This window comes from Anticarsia gemmatalis, chromosome 19 (assembly GCF_050436995.1).
Source record: "Anticarsia gemmatalis isolate Benzon Research Colony breed Stoneville strain chromosome 19, ilAntGemm2 primary, whole genome shotgun sequence".
Lineage (NCBI taxonomy): Eukaryota > Metazoa > Arthropoda > Insecta > Lepidoptera > Erebidae > Anticarsia > Anticarsia gemmatalis.
This window is the reverse complement of record NC_134763.1, coordinates 11264015-11282492: the sequence shown is the minus strand read 5'-3', so window position 1 is coordinate 11282492 and position 18478 is coordinate 11264015. Positions and strand designations below refer to the sequence as shown.

At 33.7% G+C, this 18478-nt stretch overlaps 1 long non-coding RNA gene across 1 annotated transcript in view; it reads right to left on the bottom strand.

The window, feature by feature from the left end:
- LOC142980921 (uncharacterized) overlaps positions 1-18478 on the bottom strand; it is a 251338-nt gene that overhangs the window by 42811 nt on the left and 190049 nt on the right. Inside the window, exon 2 of the long non-coding RNA XR_012959911.1 lies at positions 17322-17511. This is a non-coding gene — a long non-coding RNA (uncharacterized LOC142980921). The remainder of the gene's footprint in view (positions 1-17321; positions 17512-18478) is intronic.

Genomic DNA, 18478 nt, shown 5'->3' with positions numbered 1-18478 from the left:
TTCACCTTCAAAATCCACCAAAACTCGTCGTTTATCTGTTAGGAAACCGTTTCCAACTATATCCAGCACAAAGTACTCGTAACCTTTGAATATAAGCAGTATAGTTTGACAGGAGAACGCAGAACGCCACTGCAAATATCCGCTACGTGAAAATGTACGCGAAATACCCAGTATTTCCGTGCGAAATCTACTATTGTTGGATTTGATTGTAAGTTTAGTTGTTGAGCGAAGTTATTAGCTAGGTTAATACTCGTTCTCTGATTACTGGTAATAGCTTTACACTTGAGCAGTTGATTAACACATTTGATTAATCATCACGCTTGACTTAAGAGTGTTGGCAAAACCAAAAGCTACTAAAAATCTTAAGTTAAAAAAATCTATTAATTTAATATTTAAGTCATAATTTGTAGAAAAATATTTGAAACCTTCTTATTCTTCATACAGATTTATTTACATTTGGTTTCATGCCCACTGGTTACGAATACTACGCACGTGATAAATTCGAAGAACTTTACTGACCAGTATGCTTCTTGATATTTTCTCTTCTTTATAAATCAAAACAAAAACTAGTCTAGTCGAAGATTCCCAGCATTCTAACCCTGGGAATCTCAAATCAAAATATTTTTCCCTACCAATTTCCTTTACCCCCCATAAAACATAGTCGCTTAACTTCAGAATTCCGGTGGGGTTCTAATGAGTAGACAATGAATCTCTCACCAGGGAGGTAGTTAATTCAATCAGGGCTAAGATACGGCCTTGGCCAACACCTACTGAATGAAAAAATATTGCCATCTACTTCACTAAAGGTGCCGTGATTGACCGTGTAATAAGATAAGTCGATGAGAGTATACATAAATAATTAAATCTGTTTTATTGACGAGGCATAATCATGGATAGGGTGGCCAAGGAATGCGCACAAGGGTGGCAAGAAAGTAAGAATTTAGGTACGAGCTGTCATTTTCAAATATCTTTGACAGTCTTTCCTAGAAGCCAGAAGCTTGAATAATTGACAACCAGTCTTACCTACAGGTATCTAGTTATAGCCTAGGTAATTGGTTTATGGAGGACCAATAGGCAGTCGTTCTATGTAAAATACTGGTAATCAGCTGCATCCGGCGAAACTGGAAGCCGAATCCAACATAAAGAAAAAACTAAGCTGACATACTTATAATTTTTTTTGCCAAAAAACCTCATGAACAACATAAAGTCTACCTAGGGTTGCACCCGATACTCACTACCAATGCACTACATAAGCAAATACTATAAAAATCCCATAACAAATTTACTACAAACATATAAACCTTCTAAGCAGTATAATATCCATATCAAATTACATCTTACTCAAGTCTAGACAACTAACGTTTAGTGTGTGATCTTTCAAAGTAGTACCAATGTAACAATTACGACTGCTGTGTAATTTGAAACACTTAGACGCTCGTGTTGAAGCGTTAGACAATATATATTGTACTAAGATTTAGTTCACGAGGATTTATTTATAGTTTCGTGAACTTGTATGAGATATATTTGAACGCTTCTAAATAAGTTTATTTCGCTATTTTCATATTATTGAAATATGATGCTTAATTGTCTTTATGTAAGTAACAGAGAATCTGACTGGTACATAGGAATCCGGGTTTGTGTCTAATGATGGAATGCATTCCTTGCTTTTTTGTCAAGGTATTTGGTAATTTATAGGGGTAAATAATAATTTTCGTGTTTTAAGTATCTATTTGACACAAAAAGTAATCACTATCATTATTAAGAAATACGTTAAAACCTAATAAATCTTTCTAGAACTATTTCCTGGTCATTCACCCCCAATTTAAAGAAAATTTAAATGGTTGTCTTTAAAAATACTATTAATCTTCTCAACCTTTGACACCTCACCACAAGTATTTGAACTACCGGTCAAACGTTTTAATGATATACTATGTGTAGTAAACCTATTTTAGTAAAACAGGGAATGTTTTCTTTACATTAACGTGGTGTGCTCTCCTTCATATGTTGGGGTTTGAATTAATTGAAATACTTACGCCAATACAAAATTTTACATTGAAAACTTGCTGCAATAATAGTTTCTTTTGATCAATGATCATTTCTTTGCTCTGAATTTGTCGAAATCTACCGAGTTTATAGTCCATAGTAGTAGGAAACAGCCATTCTAATGTCCGTAGCTTTCTCATTCGGAAAGATCCTTGCATTAAGACCGCCGAAAAAACACACTCTTTTTCAAAGAAATCGAGTAAGTTACATTGTAACATAGTTCCTAAAATCTCTCAATTTGATAATACTACGTGTGTTCCCCGGTATTGTGGCGACGATCGTGGCAGCAACCACATGTCATGTCATATTAGCATAATACAAGAGACCTTGCCAGTTATTGCCTACTGCCTGTTACGCGTTTTCAGCTTTTTAGCGTTTATATTTTTGATTTTTGTACTAGATATAGATTGATAAAAATATCGTCAAAACGATGGCTATGAGTTTTTAGTCGAGTTTTTTCATATTGACGGTATTTCCCAGCTGGCTAGTTTAAAAATCACGTTCAAAAGTTTTGACTAAAATTGATTTAGAAATGTGAGTTTTCTTGCAATGCTGTATTTCAGTTTTTGTTTAATACGCATAAGATAATAATTTTTACCCACCGTAATCAGTCCTTATGAACTCATCGTTTCATTTCTCATTTCAGTACACAGACTATAATTATGCAAACATGGCCATTGGTCAGTCTTCAAATACAGACACTTATCTCAACTGCCCGTTACAAATAAAACGTTAGTATCCCTAATTTTAGTATTTCCACGTATTTTTCCACAACGTTGTCCAAACTCGACGTGTAACAAAGTAAGAAAGTTGAAGGCCTCTTTAAGGGACTGTCTTGTGTTCTCAACTAACTTTAATATTGCAAACGTCCGTCAAAAGTCTTCGCACACTCAACGAGCCCATTCAAAAGGCACCAAAACACGAAACCTAAAACCCAAATTTGATAACCATTGCTGTTTTCCTTCCATCCAACAAAAAAGATGGTGAAGCAAGCCAGCAATGTATATCGAACTTTATGTTTTTAGACGTAAAGTTTGTTGGGTAAAAGGCTACCCTAGCTAACTTTTAATCATTGTTGAAATATCTATTGCCGAATTCGTTTCAAATGTAACTTACAACTTCACCGTCCGGCCCAGTTTTGTGCAAAAGTTAAAAACATTTGAATTCGTAACGGTTCTAGTCAAACGGTAATGATTGAAATACTGCTAACGGCTATGTAGTTTTTATGCTAATTCTTTAGGTAACGGGTGAAAATTGAGGGTGAATTTTGCTGAAAATTGCCCCTTTTTAGTGTTATGAAATATTTGTTTAAAAGTCTGATTATAAAATTGCTTTACTCATTTTGTAAGTGTTAACATAATAAAGTTAATTTTATATAACATTTTGTGCCGGGTGTTTTTTAGTGTTATTAAAACGGGGATCGCTTTCATAGCTAGGATAATCTGTTGGTTGTAGGAAACCAAAGTAAACACGATTGGTTTAATTCCCGTACAACGGAAAGTCACTGATATGTTGCCTTAGGTGTTAACTCGAACCTCGGACCTTGTTATTATTTTTTATCGTAGAGTTAGCGGTCAACTGAGTATCAAAGTGGTTCAAGCTCTCCAAAAGCCTTAAATATTTCATAATTACTCTTATTTTATTGTCAATAACTAATATTAAATGATTTTTGAATTGACTTTCAAAAACCACTCAACGGCCACCCTTCTATGGTATGTCAGGGCTAAGGTGGCTTTACCTACGGATCCACTTTTGTGGAAGGCGAATGCTTATACCGTTCAGATAACACTTACTTCCTCAACTCTAAATTCAAAATTAAGATTTTTTTTACAAGTCTGTCAGTCTGTGACTCCTTCCCACTTAAACTACAGAACCAATTTAGATGTTTTTTTTAACAAAGATAGTGTAAGTCTCGAAAAAGGACAAAATAAATTGTTGTCCAGAAAGCTTTACGGCAACTTGAACTATGTGTCTAAAAAGCCATATAAATACAGTCTCCACGGACGGAGTCACGGGCACTAGCTAGTATACTATACTATGGTAACGTCTACAAATATGTCCCGATATTCCGCACCATATAACTCTGGCCGGCAATATCATGCATACGTTTACGTCGCAGGTGTGAGTTGATAACACAACTTCGTCCCTCACATAGAGCGGTATTGGCTGCTCTAATATTGTTCAGTTTGGATACTTGTTAGGATATACTAGTTTTAGGTCAGTTTCGTTAGTGGAATTATTTGTTGATATTCTAGAGATTAAAATTTTAATTCATTTATTTATTTTGAATCTTCCTGTAGTTTTTAAAAGACTACTAAGTTTTCTACACGCATTTAGTAAGCGTGCTAGAATCAAAGAGCCTTTTTAGTCGTAGTTCCAGTAAAACTATAGTGTCCAATATTTAGACAGTAAGTTAAAAATAACATTGATTCTATCGAATAGACATGATTTTATAAGTGACTAGCTTTCCGCCCGCGGCTTTACCCGGATGGAGTTTCGGGGAGAAATTTCCTTACACTCTCCAAGGAAAGTATGAGGAAATTTTCAGCATCTTGCGTTGCGTAGTTTTTGCTAGGCGATGTTTGTCAGTCAATCAGTCAGTCACTCAGTTACCGAAGAGTTTTATTTTTTAAAGATCACAATTTAAGTTTCATCTATTTTACAGTTACTCCATCCATAACACTCTATAAAAATACAAGAAAATAAAACATAAAATGTGTCAAAGACATGTGGGTTACAGTTTACAAAGCTTCTGCAAATCTCTCCACACTTATTTGCTGACCTCTGCAGCTCGGGAAAATATCGTCCGCACCAATTCTCTTCTGTTCAATATTTTCACCACTTTTATATGAATAAGCTGGACGTTGTCATAGCTTTTCTTGTTTATGTTGGTCAAATTAATTAAGAAAATTATGTACAATGTTCATAAATATGTAAGTGGTTAGGGTGTTCGTACATGGATTATTCGCGATACTGACCAAACATTTTAATTAAACTATTGGTAAAACTACATAACTATTCAGAAGAATAAGTTTTTATTGAAAAACTTATTATGTAGGTAACTGTTTAATTGTTATAAACTAGTTTTTAATTCATAGATTTTACCTATGTGCAATTGTTTTTGGCTGATCCGACATTTAACGTACAATAGAGTGACCGTAGCGTTTTTATTCGTTTAAAGTATCAGAGAATTATAAAATATTTGGTTCCTGTTTTAATGAATTAACTAATCTCTACAACTACCAAAAATTTTGAGCATGAAATATTATCTCAAAAATTTTGCTTTCGTAAGAGGAGTAACTGTCCAAAAGTAGTTTCAGCAGTTGGTCAGTGTAAAGGTAGCCTTTACAAGAAATCGTGGAACTTTTCTCATTTCAAATGTAAGTGTGACTGGTTTCCTCGCGCTGTTCTCACTCTTACTCATTAATCTATTCATAGATCTGTCTAGGTGTCCTAGTTTTACTAAAGCTTCTGTTCTCATTTATATTTTGTTATAATTTTGTGGTTACTAACATAAATACTTCTGCTGATATATTACGGGTAGTATTTTAGGTATAATTTTATTTTGTTCAATATTATTGTGTAATCTATTTCATAATTATTTATTTTCTAATAAACTTTGCCAGTTATAGCAATTGGTTGTTTTCTCGTGTATATTGATAGAACATTGTATTATGTATCTATGCCATTGGTTGAAAATTGTCATTGGTGTACAAATCAAGGTAAGGTAAGCACTCGCATCATGAAGTTAAACTGAGTGACGGTGATGCACAATTTAATTTTATTAAATTCAACAGCTAAAAATGTGTGTAATTATAGTTAATAACTTAAATGATTTTAATAAATTCATTTAATTATTTTCTTAAAACAAGTTACTCATGACCGTAAATGTAATGTAACTTTAAATACATTTATTTTATTTAATTAATAATTAAAATCTTTTCACTTCACATTGGACAGCAGTCGACAACAAACGTTATCATTGCTTTACAGTCTACCAGGAATTCCTATAGAAAACTAAATATTACTGCATTCGGACTATCTTAACTACCTTCTAAAACTGCAGATATAAGTCAAATGATAGAGTGAATGGTGGAGTCAGTTGAATGGCGGCAGAACTGCGTTTCTTAGAACTTCTCCAATATTGCCTGTCGTTTGGCACTCTGAATTTTATGATATACAACTAGCTTTGACAGAAGATGTGAGAAATCGCAGGTTTTAGACTTTCGCGTTGCATGATCACTGACTGGCCACAGCCAGTGTACTCGTAACTTGCGCTGAACCTTAGACACTTCGAGGTAAAATCGTGTATTTAATAGTCAGGAGGTCCCAATTTTCGATCCCGATGATAATATTACCCCGATAAATACTCTTAAGATTTTGTATTATAATTTCACTGAAAAATATTATGGAATATTTTTGAGCTCTGCCTACTCGACTATGTTCTTAATTTAGTCTGAAACGCTTGTAGCCGCTATCACCGGTCGGCATACAATCTGCTGGTTAATCAATCTGGGTGCGGTTATTCCATAGATGGGTGACGGCTTAGTGGTTTATGAATTGAGCGTTAAAGCCTGTTTATACTTGCAGTACCATTCAAAATTAATAGAATATTATTACTAAAGTAATATAATTTTAAAACTATCCTATTGTTGGGCCGCAGGTATATTCTGTCAAAGTTAATAGAATAGCATCAAAATTGTTGTAGAGTAGCTCAGCTATTTGTTACGACCTACTTTGCCGCCAGTTCTGCTTTACTTTTAACTACATAGTAGACGCAAATAATTGTTATGAGGTCCCCAATTCTATGCGTAGCTTTCGAAAATTCAGTATTTTTGGGAAACTATGTTAATTGTTTAAATACAGCTTGAAATATACCTGTAAGTAACAGTGGGATTAGTGCGATTTATTGTAATAAAAACAAGAAATCTCAAAATATCTTTGCCAGGCCCGAGAATCTATATTAATATTATAAAGCTGAAGAGTTTGTTTGTTTGAACGCGCTAATCTCGGGAACTACTGGTCCGATTTGAAAAAAAAAATCAGTGTTAGATAGCCCATTTATCGAGGAAGGCTATAGGTTATATATCATCACGCTACAACCAATAGGAGCAGAGTACCAGTAAAAAAATGTTACAAAAATGGAAAAAAAATGACTCATTCTCCCTCATGTGACGCAAGCGAAGTTGCGCGGGTCAGCTAGTCGAACCTAAGATTGAAGGCCCAAGATGATCAAGATTCGCATACACTGCTGTTTAGATCACAAACACAAAATATTTTTTTATTTTAGAATAATGTGTGACTTCTTACTTATATTATAAATGCAGAAGATTATGAGATTATGAAATTTGGTACATATAATAGATAATTTATAACTTGGATTAACAACACTTTTTACTCAGAAAAATACGACAGATACAGGTACGGGACACGGCGCACGACATTGATTTTAATAACGTGTAGTGATTTTTACTCGTAACTGTAGCCCAGTTATTTGTCCTACTTCGGGCAGTTGTTCTTTAGTGAATACTTTATGATGTACAACTTACGACGGTACCTGTTTATTGTATTGTTAACGTTTTGTTTAAACTCTGCATGTGTTATGTTGGGATGTTTAGGAAGGTAGTACAGGTAGATTGTAGAATTGGGTGTTTTAGTGACAATGCGGGACATATGCTTTAAAATGAGTTTGAAAGAAAATCAAGTCCTTTTTTACATGGTGACGAATTTCCAAAGTTCTGGTCGTATAGCAGTGCCCTAACAGCTTTTTATTTAGAATGTTATGAATACATTTTTGTCCTGGCCATATATGTATATACATACATATGTATATATACACCTTTAAAGCGCCTGAGAAGTAAAAGTAATTTAATCTCAAATAATCACAATATTACGTAACTGCCTGTTTGGTGCAGTGGTTAACGTTTTCAGCTCAAATTCCACAAGCACTAGTATGGATTTTAAGCCTGGATGTAAATGAATCCCTTTTAATTCTAATCGTTTATCAATTGTCTGATTACAGTACAAGCTATACTTACTCAATAATCAGATGATCGAAAAAAATATAAGTATACATAAATATATTTTTATTTCTTAAACCACATAAGTAAGCGGTGACAGTAACACAGTATTAGTTGTATTTAACTGCCCATAACGAGACGAGAGGTCAGTACCCTCGGGAACACGTCTTATTTACTAATGGCTCTTGTTTCAAGACCACAGTACAAATAACAATGTTGTTACTTTTCAAAATGTGTTGTTTTTTTGGCTTTAATTGTATTGGTTTGTTTTGGTTGAGGGGTTAGGGTGTATTTTATATATTTTAATTTTGAATTTCAAGTTAAAGAGTCTATGCAATATTGAGTCGTATTCATAGTTATTTTTTCTGGGCAAAAGAGCAATCTAAAAATGGAGTTTGGTATCCCGTAATCTGCGAGTATCTTAAAGAAAATAGTGTCGGTGTAGAGATCGTACCCATATAAGTTATTCAATTGTTATTGATATGAAATGAGAACGTCAAAAAGATTTTTTGTAATATTACAGATTGTACGAAATTAAATTTCTTATTCAATTACAAAAAAACTCAGTACCTTCACACCCACGTTGACAATTAATTAAAATTTAAACTCCGTATAAAATCCATCGAAAATAGCACATTGAATATTTCGCTCAACGAAATTTTCGATCAACTCGAATCAATTGTTGTTCGAAACATATTAAAAAGCAACGAAACCAATCGAGGGATTCTCATGAAATTCGCCGATTGACGCCGAAATTTCTACGAAGTCAAAAATGGGCTACTTGATCAAAAAAATGTATACAACCGGTATTTCTTACTGGAAATTCGTAAGATAGCCTAAAAGGAAAGGATATTTAATGGCTTAGAAAATTGTTCAAAGCTTAAGAGGCTGCCATCTATTATTTTTTGAGTAAAACACTTTTTGGGAGGTGCTTCTCTAGCGGCATGCTTTTATCGTTTACTATCCTATCCCTTTATTTTGTGTTAGAATAGGAAGTATTAGCTTCTGACTCCGTTCGCGTGTAAACATAATTTTTCTCAATCTTAATATATATATTGTGTAAATAAAAATGTTAAGTTTAAGTAAAGTTCATTCATTCGTTCTTGCATGATAGAGTAACAAACATTTAAACTCTTGCACTTGTAATATAAGTAAGATGTGATAGCACTAAAAAAACCGAAATGATAAATCTATAATCACTTTCTGTTTCAATACTCTGAACTTTATTTCTATATGTGATATCTAAATGGTATCGGCAAACTGATCCGCAGAGTGGTGTATATGTTACTGTAAAAGCCCAGACTGTGGTAAATCCTAAGATTTTCCGGTAAAACCTAAGATTTACCAACTCTCAATGGTAAAAGTCCGAACAATTCTTTTATTTCGAACTTTTACCTCTATTCACTTGATGATGTCGAGATGTCGCCGGAGCCCCGCTCCTCCTACCGGCTGGTTTAAAAAAAAAACCACGAAGGCTAAGGTAACCTCAGCCTTCTAACCTAACCTACTCATGACGGTTTGCCCAAATTGTCTTCTTTATAACACGTTATGATATGACTTTATCAACTTTTTACCGTGTGATTATGTAAATCCTAAGATCTATCAAGTGAATAGTGGTAAAAGTTCGGAATTAAAGAATTGTTCGGACTTTTACCATTGTGAGTTGGTAAATCTTAGGTTTTACCGGAAAATCTTAGGATTTACCACCGTTCGGGCTTTTACAGTAACATATATAAATCCGAAGTCAGAACATGCAGGTTCATTGTTTTAATTTTTTTTGCAAAATAATCTTGGTTTTTAGGCGAAATACTACGTTGCTTTAAACATTTTTTTCTCATACACAAGATCAGTATCAGTTGCATTAAATAACTTATATTATGAGTTAACAAAAAAATACTTAATAGGATACGGGAATTGACGCGAACACACATTTTACCTTAAAATGCCTAACGTTACGGTAATTCCCGTATCCTATTAAGTAATATATTAATAATAATTGAAACGAGAGCTTAAAAGTTGTATGAAAAAAATACTATCCCATTTTTTATCCCTTAAACTTACAACAACACAAAAACACAACCCGTTCTATAAAAAAACTAGCCTACTCTCCAATCCAAATCATTCGTCCATTTCATCAGTTGAACAAAAACCTTTCATTTACTCAGAAACAGGGGCACCCGAGCATTGAAGTAAATACCTTCAGAACACAGACTTATTAGGATGTTTTTCCTCGCCCCCTTCCGCCCCCTATCATGACGCGTGCTCCCCCTAAGTGCCTTTAGGCTGCAGCGTTGATATACGACGTCTAACCGTGTTAAATAAAGAGTGATGGAGTGACGCATTTGTTTAGTACGTTACTTTTTTGTTCATATTTTGTTAATTGATTGGTGTAAGTTCATTTATTAAGTTACGTAGGTGATTAAAAATTGTTTAATGGTTGACGAAAATCGAGTATTTCTTGCATTTTTGTTAGAAAGGATTTTTAATGTCACATGTTTTTATGGTATGTTACTATTCGCGTTCTTAATCATAGAAGTCGCAATTAATAAAACATTTATTTTTTTAAGTGTTTTTCCGACATTAATGCTTGGCATGTAACGTAACGAATCAAGTATATAGTTTTTTTAAATATCTTTTAATTATAGTGTGCTGCTATTGGACTTCCGCTCGCCTTACCGATGTGAAAGTAACATCAAAAATATACTAATTCTACTTAAAAAAAATACTCTATCATTGTATTAGATCATTTAAACCACTTTATTTTACACTAAGCATGGCCTAAATTAGTTGTTACAGTGTTCCTTAGCCAAAACATCTCTTTACATAAAGTACTCGGTAATTTAACTCAATAGACGGCAAACTTTAGTACCCCTATTAAGTCCACTGTTTCTTTCATGTGTGAAAACTGGACGCTCTTTCAATTCACGTGCGGTGGTTAACATACAATAATACACGAACATATTTTAGTTCTACAGTTTGGCGATTGCAACAAAATGTGTTCTGTTTTGCAGTTTCTATTGATGTTACCGAAAAATTTGTGCTATGGTAAAAGTTATTTAACAGGAGTTTGAATTCAATTTGCAATAAATATATTAATGAATAGCGGGCCGTCCTGACTTCGCCCCAGTTACACTAGGTTATCAAATGATACATTCAAACCTTTTTCAAGGTTTTTTTTCTGTAATGGTCAGAACCGCACGAAAATCTGTTAAGTAGATTTTGAGTTTGTAAGCATCGTAACAAATGGCGTTTGTTGGTCTCTGTACCCCTATGAGAAATAGGCGTAAAGTTTTTGCCTACTCCTGTGGGAAAAAATAATAATTAGGTTTTAGGTTTATCGCGAACATACAGACAGACCGACAAGGAACGTTATATTATATAAAGTACCTAACAAAGTCTCGTAGCATAAAAATATATAAAAGTTTCTGTTTAAGCGTTACCAATGCGGTTTGTAAGTCTGTAGTTAAACTATTTTTTGTGCCGCCTTCTTTGAGTGCTCTTTCAAAGAAAGGGTAGTAATATGTGAGAGTTAAAGTAAGGCGGGTATCAGCTGCATTTCATCTGAGATAATTGAAAAACACACGCTTGTTCTCACAACGGCAGATATTCGAAGAACTAGGGATGTAGGGTAAGTAGTACACTTCAAATAAACAAAAATAATGAAAATTGGAATCAATTCTTTTTGTTTTTGGTTTAAGGCCGATTATGTACCGTCGGTACGGTCGAGCATCGCAGGTTTGACATTTAGAATGTACTGCCAAAATAGTTCTTACGACGCCCGTTAGGAGCGCTGATCAGATTTTCTTACAAAATTTCTTGAAGACAGGTCGGTTGTCGGTAGTCAATAGCAGTAGAGAATCGAGTTTTAGTCTACAGCTTAAAGTATTACGTCAAATATTTTTTGTTAACTGTAGCTCTACCATGAGTTGGCGTAGTTAAATCATCTTACTTAACTAGAGTAGTTAACGTGAGAACGCAACTACAACAGTGGGCTTAAATGTTCGTACCATGAGTTGTGTTGACGTTAACTACTCTCGTTATAGTTAAAACTTTATCATTCGTAGTAAGATTTTTAATCTGTGGTTTTGCGACATAATGTCAACATTCAATCTGTAACTTGACTAAGCTTGAGTGTTGTAGTTCTATCTCCTTCTATTCACATAAGACAGACAGAGAGAAAATACGACACACGTTTGAAATTGATATGGTAGTATTAACCAACAAAAATAAGAAGTCGTCGCTTACATATAATTTGGGACGTTTTCGTGTATTTTTGATTTTGTGTTATTGCTTTTTGTTTATTGTCAGCCGGGGACAAAAGAAAACACCTCAGTTACGTTTTAGTGCTAGTGCAAGGATTCTAATTAACAACTAATTTTATTTTCATCTTTGTTTAAATAATCCTCTTTCCTGTCGCGTCCTAGGAAACTTTATGAACATGTTTGCAAAAACTGCATGGTTTAAAGCTGAAGTAACTTTTACAATGATCACCCTTGTGGCCTCTTGGGAAAAAATGGTTCGCCTCCCCAACAACACGCTGATACAATATACATACATACAAATCAAAGGTAAGCTTAACAGGCTTACCTTTGATGCTAATGAAACTCTTTGAAATGATTTTAAACCCGTGTGTTGACATAATAAATCACAAAATTCTATAAACACTTCTTTGTTAGTCGATATAGTTTTGTAAACTTTGTTTTACAATTATTGAGAGATTGAGGGGATTTCCACTTAATTCCCGCATACCACTTTGAAATGTCTTTGTTCACGTCGTTCATCTTTGAACGCAGCAGTTTCAAACATATCACAACCAATATTTGTTCTATCGAACATTTTTTAATGGAAAATAATTCAATTATTTGTAAAACAATACGCTCTCACGAAGCTAAAAGTCGGTGAGTGCCGTAACTACTATAGTAATAGTTCGTTACTACAGCATCTGTCAAATTCGTAACTCATGGTACCATTATCGTACGGAAAGAATGAACGACAAAGCCAATCTACATTCACTGTTGTTTAATTTAACTACACGTTACTAACTATGGCAACTCATGGTAGCAATGTTGGTACCTTAACTATCCGCTAGAGGCGCTGTTCGAGTTTTCATACATTTTTTCAACTACAGTGTCTGCGGGAGACTATAGTTGCCAACTCATGGTAGAGCTACTGAATTCAGTAGCAATTACTGCCCATAGATGATGGGTTATAGGAAACGAAGTGACAAAGTAATGATCGGTAAAGATCGCGTTGTAAAGTAAACAGTGGATAGGTAGAGTTATTCCTATATTTTTCATTGATAGTTTGGCGCTGGTTCAAAATTTCTTGGGCATATTTACATTAGCTTAGAAACTAAATTTTTAAGGTTAATAAAAAGTTTAAATTATGTATAACTTTTCAGTTTTTTCGTTGATTAATATTTTTGTTAAAAATCATTTACTTACTAACTTCTTAAAAACAAAATCTAAGACTAATTTTAATAAAGTAATGTTTTTATTCCCCAATCAGCAAATGCATTCAACACTTGTAATATCAGCCAACTCAAACGAAACCCATTACTTTTGGATTTTATCCTTATCACCAAAGACTGGCGTTCTTGCTTCAATAATATAAACTAATAACAATAAAAGGAATGCTTCAAACCGTAGTTAGGCGTCTGCCAGTCGGCCATTTTAAATTTCTGCCTAACGTACCATTTTATATCTTAGCTAGATTTGCAAACGTTACCTCTGATAATCCTTTTTGCTAAAAACACCTTTGTTTTATCAAAATTAATTTAAAGTAATGGTATCTAAAATATACCGAGTATTTAATTAATGAATTCTTGTACAAACCATTGTTATGCAGTATCTAATTTTATATTTGAATTTTTGATATGAGCTGGTTATAACATTGTAACAAAAAATGTCGAGCGATGTAACTAGCGAGTATGTATGTCAAAATATGAATGTGCATAAAACAAAACAAATTTATAAGTATAGTATCAGGTATTCTTCAATCTCTACCAACATTTATAAAATTTTGTTGTAAAATTTTTACATAAAAAAATATACAATAGCTAGCTTCGCCAGCATTCAAAGATTTCCCGGGGTTAAAATTATCCTATATTTTAATCCAGGTTGTAAACTATCAGTGTATCAAACATCTTTAAAAACCGTTCGTAGTTTTTTCGATGAACTGTAGCAAACATACATCCATACATATTTACAAGTTTTCTTATTAATAATATAGTAGGATTATGTTAACGTCTACAATTATGTTGTCAACTTACAAAGATAAGTTACTTACATTTTCGAGTATTATGTATTGAAATTTCTTTTTATAAGGTTTCTTTAGAATTCTATTTAATTCCCTCTCAATTCAATGATAAAAACGTTAAGTTAATGTCTACAAACCCATCAAATTTTACTTGAAGATTACTCTTCTAAGTAGAAACTCAGATAAGGAAAAGTGCCTTTATTTTATTTGTTTATGTAGAATATTTATATATATTAGTATTAAACCAAACCTCAAAATACGGTGAATAACACGTACTATACTCTCCCAATAAAAAAACGTCAAGGAAGTGTTCAACCCAAGTCTTAGAATACAACCACCCATCCAAGAATAAGCCGCGCTAAAAATTACTTGCGGCACGATCAAAAATGTTTACAATAATAAAAGTATCACTTACCCTTACTACGGCTACGAAATTTCGTAGCAGCCTCGTAGCGTTCTCGTAGCCCGTAGCCTGCCTTTTCCATCGCGATAGGCTCAATTACGTCATCATAATCCATGTGACGTCATTATCTAATGTAGTTAGTCACACATAGATATTCCGTCTGTATATTACCTAATGAATTAATTGGGTAACATAATGAAAATTAATACAAATGCTACATACGCTTAGTACATTAGTTGAGTAGGTGTTGGGAGCTAGATTATCTTATTAATTAATTAAATACGTAATGTAGGATGGTGTTTAACCTATGATTGTCTTAGAGACGAGGTTTTAAGCTCCTTTGTTCCGCGTGACCGACTTGACTTCTAATTTTTAAAAAGATTTTTTTTTGTCAATTCGTTTTTTTACTGATTCTGTAGTGTATCACGAAGTTTTGGGTTCAATCCTAGATTAGGCAAAGTTCTTTTAGGTTTTTTATTTTTTTTATGCTAACAGTCCTTGTTATTCCTTTTGGCTATCGACCCGCCCCATAATAATTAAATGTGAAGTTTGGATAAATTCTATACACACACGTTATTTTGAACTCAACATACGTGACTTCAAAATTTAACAACAAGCAATCATAAGCGATACAAAATCTATACCAACGAACCAAATAATTTATCAAATTGCAGTCAATATTTATAACGACAAATAACCCTCGCGTTCCATCTTGCCGCGGAATTTTAATCTCCTTAAGAACATTGTTGCACGTCACTGTCACCGGCCATCTTGTACTGTACCCATAATTCAAACCTTTCATACATTACTTTTGCCTCCATTCACTATGAACAAAACCTTATTGAAAAGCAAAACGATTGTTTCGGAACAACACTGTCCATTGACGGTTTTATTTTTAAGTGGGGGAGGTATTAGTGAATGTAGTGAGCAATGGATGAGATGTGTATTGATTCATGTGGTACGTGTGTTGAGTTACTTTTAGACAAGTTATGGCTTGGAAGGAAGCGATTTGATGGATTAATTGGAGAAGAAATTTGTCTATCTAATAACTGAAATTTAATTATTTTTAAGCTTGTTTACGTAGTTATCATATATTATGTATATTATAAAGGTATAATATAAGGTATTGTCAACGTTAATTCCCGTATAATATAACATAATTAACATAAAAATGCGATGCAAAAGCTTAAAATTTATACTAACTATTAAATTCAATGATGTTTTAAACTTCTTGAAATAAACATATAATTTTTATTGCGGATTAAATAAATAGCTGTTAAAGTAACTGATATTTATATCAATATCAAAGATAACAATTAATATATAAATTGTAATTTAGTTTAACCAACCATAAACTACAGTTAAATGCTGTAATTACTACTTTTGGCATTAACTGACAAATCTAGTTATTTAATTAATTAATATTAAAATGTAACTATCAAGCCTAATTCCTGATAAACAGTAATCAGATTATATTATTATATACTGCTACTAATTTCACGGAATATGAACTAAACAATATAATTTTAGTGAAGTTAAAATATGATTTCTAGGAATAACGTTTGGCTGTCAATCTATATGAAATTGATTGAAATATAGAAACAGAAAATAGCAACAGATAGATTTGGTAGTGGATTTATAATATTCACAAAATACATACGTACATACTTGTAATTAAATCGGATTTTAAGTATTTGCTTGGCCTTTTCATAAAGCTTATAGGAAAATTTTAGGTATCTTGGTGTTATGGTCTTGGTTGTTCGATGGTAGGAATATATTTTATTATTTATTTATGGCTAGCGGAGGCACACATAATTCTGAATTTAGGACATTATTGCCTCACAGACGTATAGCGCGGACGGAGGCCTAATTCATACAGTTACTTAGTGTTGGAAACAAACAAAATTCTTAATTATAATTTTTCTAAAATGTGCAAGCCAAGGCTCTTGACTAAGTTGTTTTGGATTATGATAATGTGATAAGCACTGCTGTCTAATGATTGCCTAAATGGTTGAAGAACATCACATCATGACACAGCACATATTTGTAGAGGCTCAAGAAACAATTACAATTATTGAAAGACGACTACCTCATTTTTCATGGCCACACTCACTCATACAATACATAACAGGCCTCCCAAATTAAGTTGAGACGCTCTCGTATTATTTATTTAACGCTATTATGCTGCCCCGCGGTACCCTTCGTGATTTTTCAGTACATTGTGTTGTGCCTTTGTGTAGTATTCAATCGATCTTCGAAGGCTCTTCATGTAACGTTCTTTAATACAATTTCATTACCGATGCTTCTTTGAGTACGGTTATTTGGAATTTGTTCGTGTATTATTTTGTTTTGTTCATGTAAGATGCGTTTGGTTAAGTGATTTTGTGATTCCTAGTTCTATTATAAAGATTATATGTTGTAAAGTATACATTATGTTTGTTACTTTTTGGCTGACAGATAATATGAAAATTGGTAAACTTATTTTGATGTTAATCTATTGCAATTACGTCTTCTAACTTAAGGGTATAAGTCGTAGTGGTTTCAGGGCAATAAAGAAAATTATACTACGGAAATAAATAATATATTGTTACGTATACATATAGGATTTAGAGTTAACGGGTCGTGAATTGTGGAGCCGTTCTTTCGGCGCGCTTAGCTGGTGAGCAGGCGTAGGGAAGAAAAGCGCGCGTGCAGATGCCACGGCGTTTTATGGGCTTTTCGCAGCGAACCAACACCACTCTATCCGTCGCCGGAGTGCGACGTCACAGTCTTCTCAAGGATATTTTCCTGAAATGAGAGAGAGCAAGTTAAGACTTTATAGTGCCTTGCAGGTTAAGACAAGAAAAACACAACAGAAGGTTCTTCTGTTACTGTGGTCAAGAGTGTTTAGGCAAGCAAGTGAAAATTGTTATTAGTACGCTCATGACTTCGAAAATTTGCGTCTAACTTTCGATCACTTGCGTGAATGACTTAAACAACTTTGTTACCACGGCACAGCATTAGTTACTCTTTTTTCTTATTTTGAGTACTTATGTAATGGGCAATAATATTCTCTTCTGCTTGGACAACAAAGGCTTTAAGGTCTGTTTACAAATTCCAGTTCCTTAGTAAGAGAGTTGTAAATAGACTAACAGTTACAATATAGTGTGAACCGCGACGCTGTCCCCCGGGAAATATACGTGATAAGTTGTATCACACAAAGTGCATACAAAGTACCAGATTGTTAGCTTATTCTACATTAATTTTTGTTGAATAATGTACGAAAGTTAATGTTGGGTGACGAAAATTGTTTTAATAAAAAAAAACATTTATCTTGAAATTTATGATGAGAGCAAAGCAGTGATAGCCAAGTGGTATAAGTTGACACCTCCCACGCCAGTGGTCGCAGGTTCGAACCCGAGGCAACACACTAATGACTTTTCGAAGTTATGTGTGTATTAGAAATAATTATCACATGCTCCAACGGTGAAGGAAAACATCGTGAGGAAACCTTGCATGCGTAAAAATTAGTTTAAAAACATTTACTGAGAGCATGCAAAGTCCCCAACCCGCACTTGGCCAGCGTGGTAGACTCAAGGCCTAACCCCTTCCTCATTACGGGAGGAGACCCTTGCCCAGCAGTGGGACATTAATGGGTTAAATTTATTGTGATGAGAATATTTTATGCATCTTACTTGGCCACAAACTTCTACTTTGTGTGACCTGGGTATCGAACACGAGACCTTATAACCGGCGGTCGAATACACTACCAACC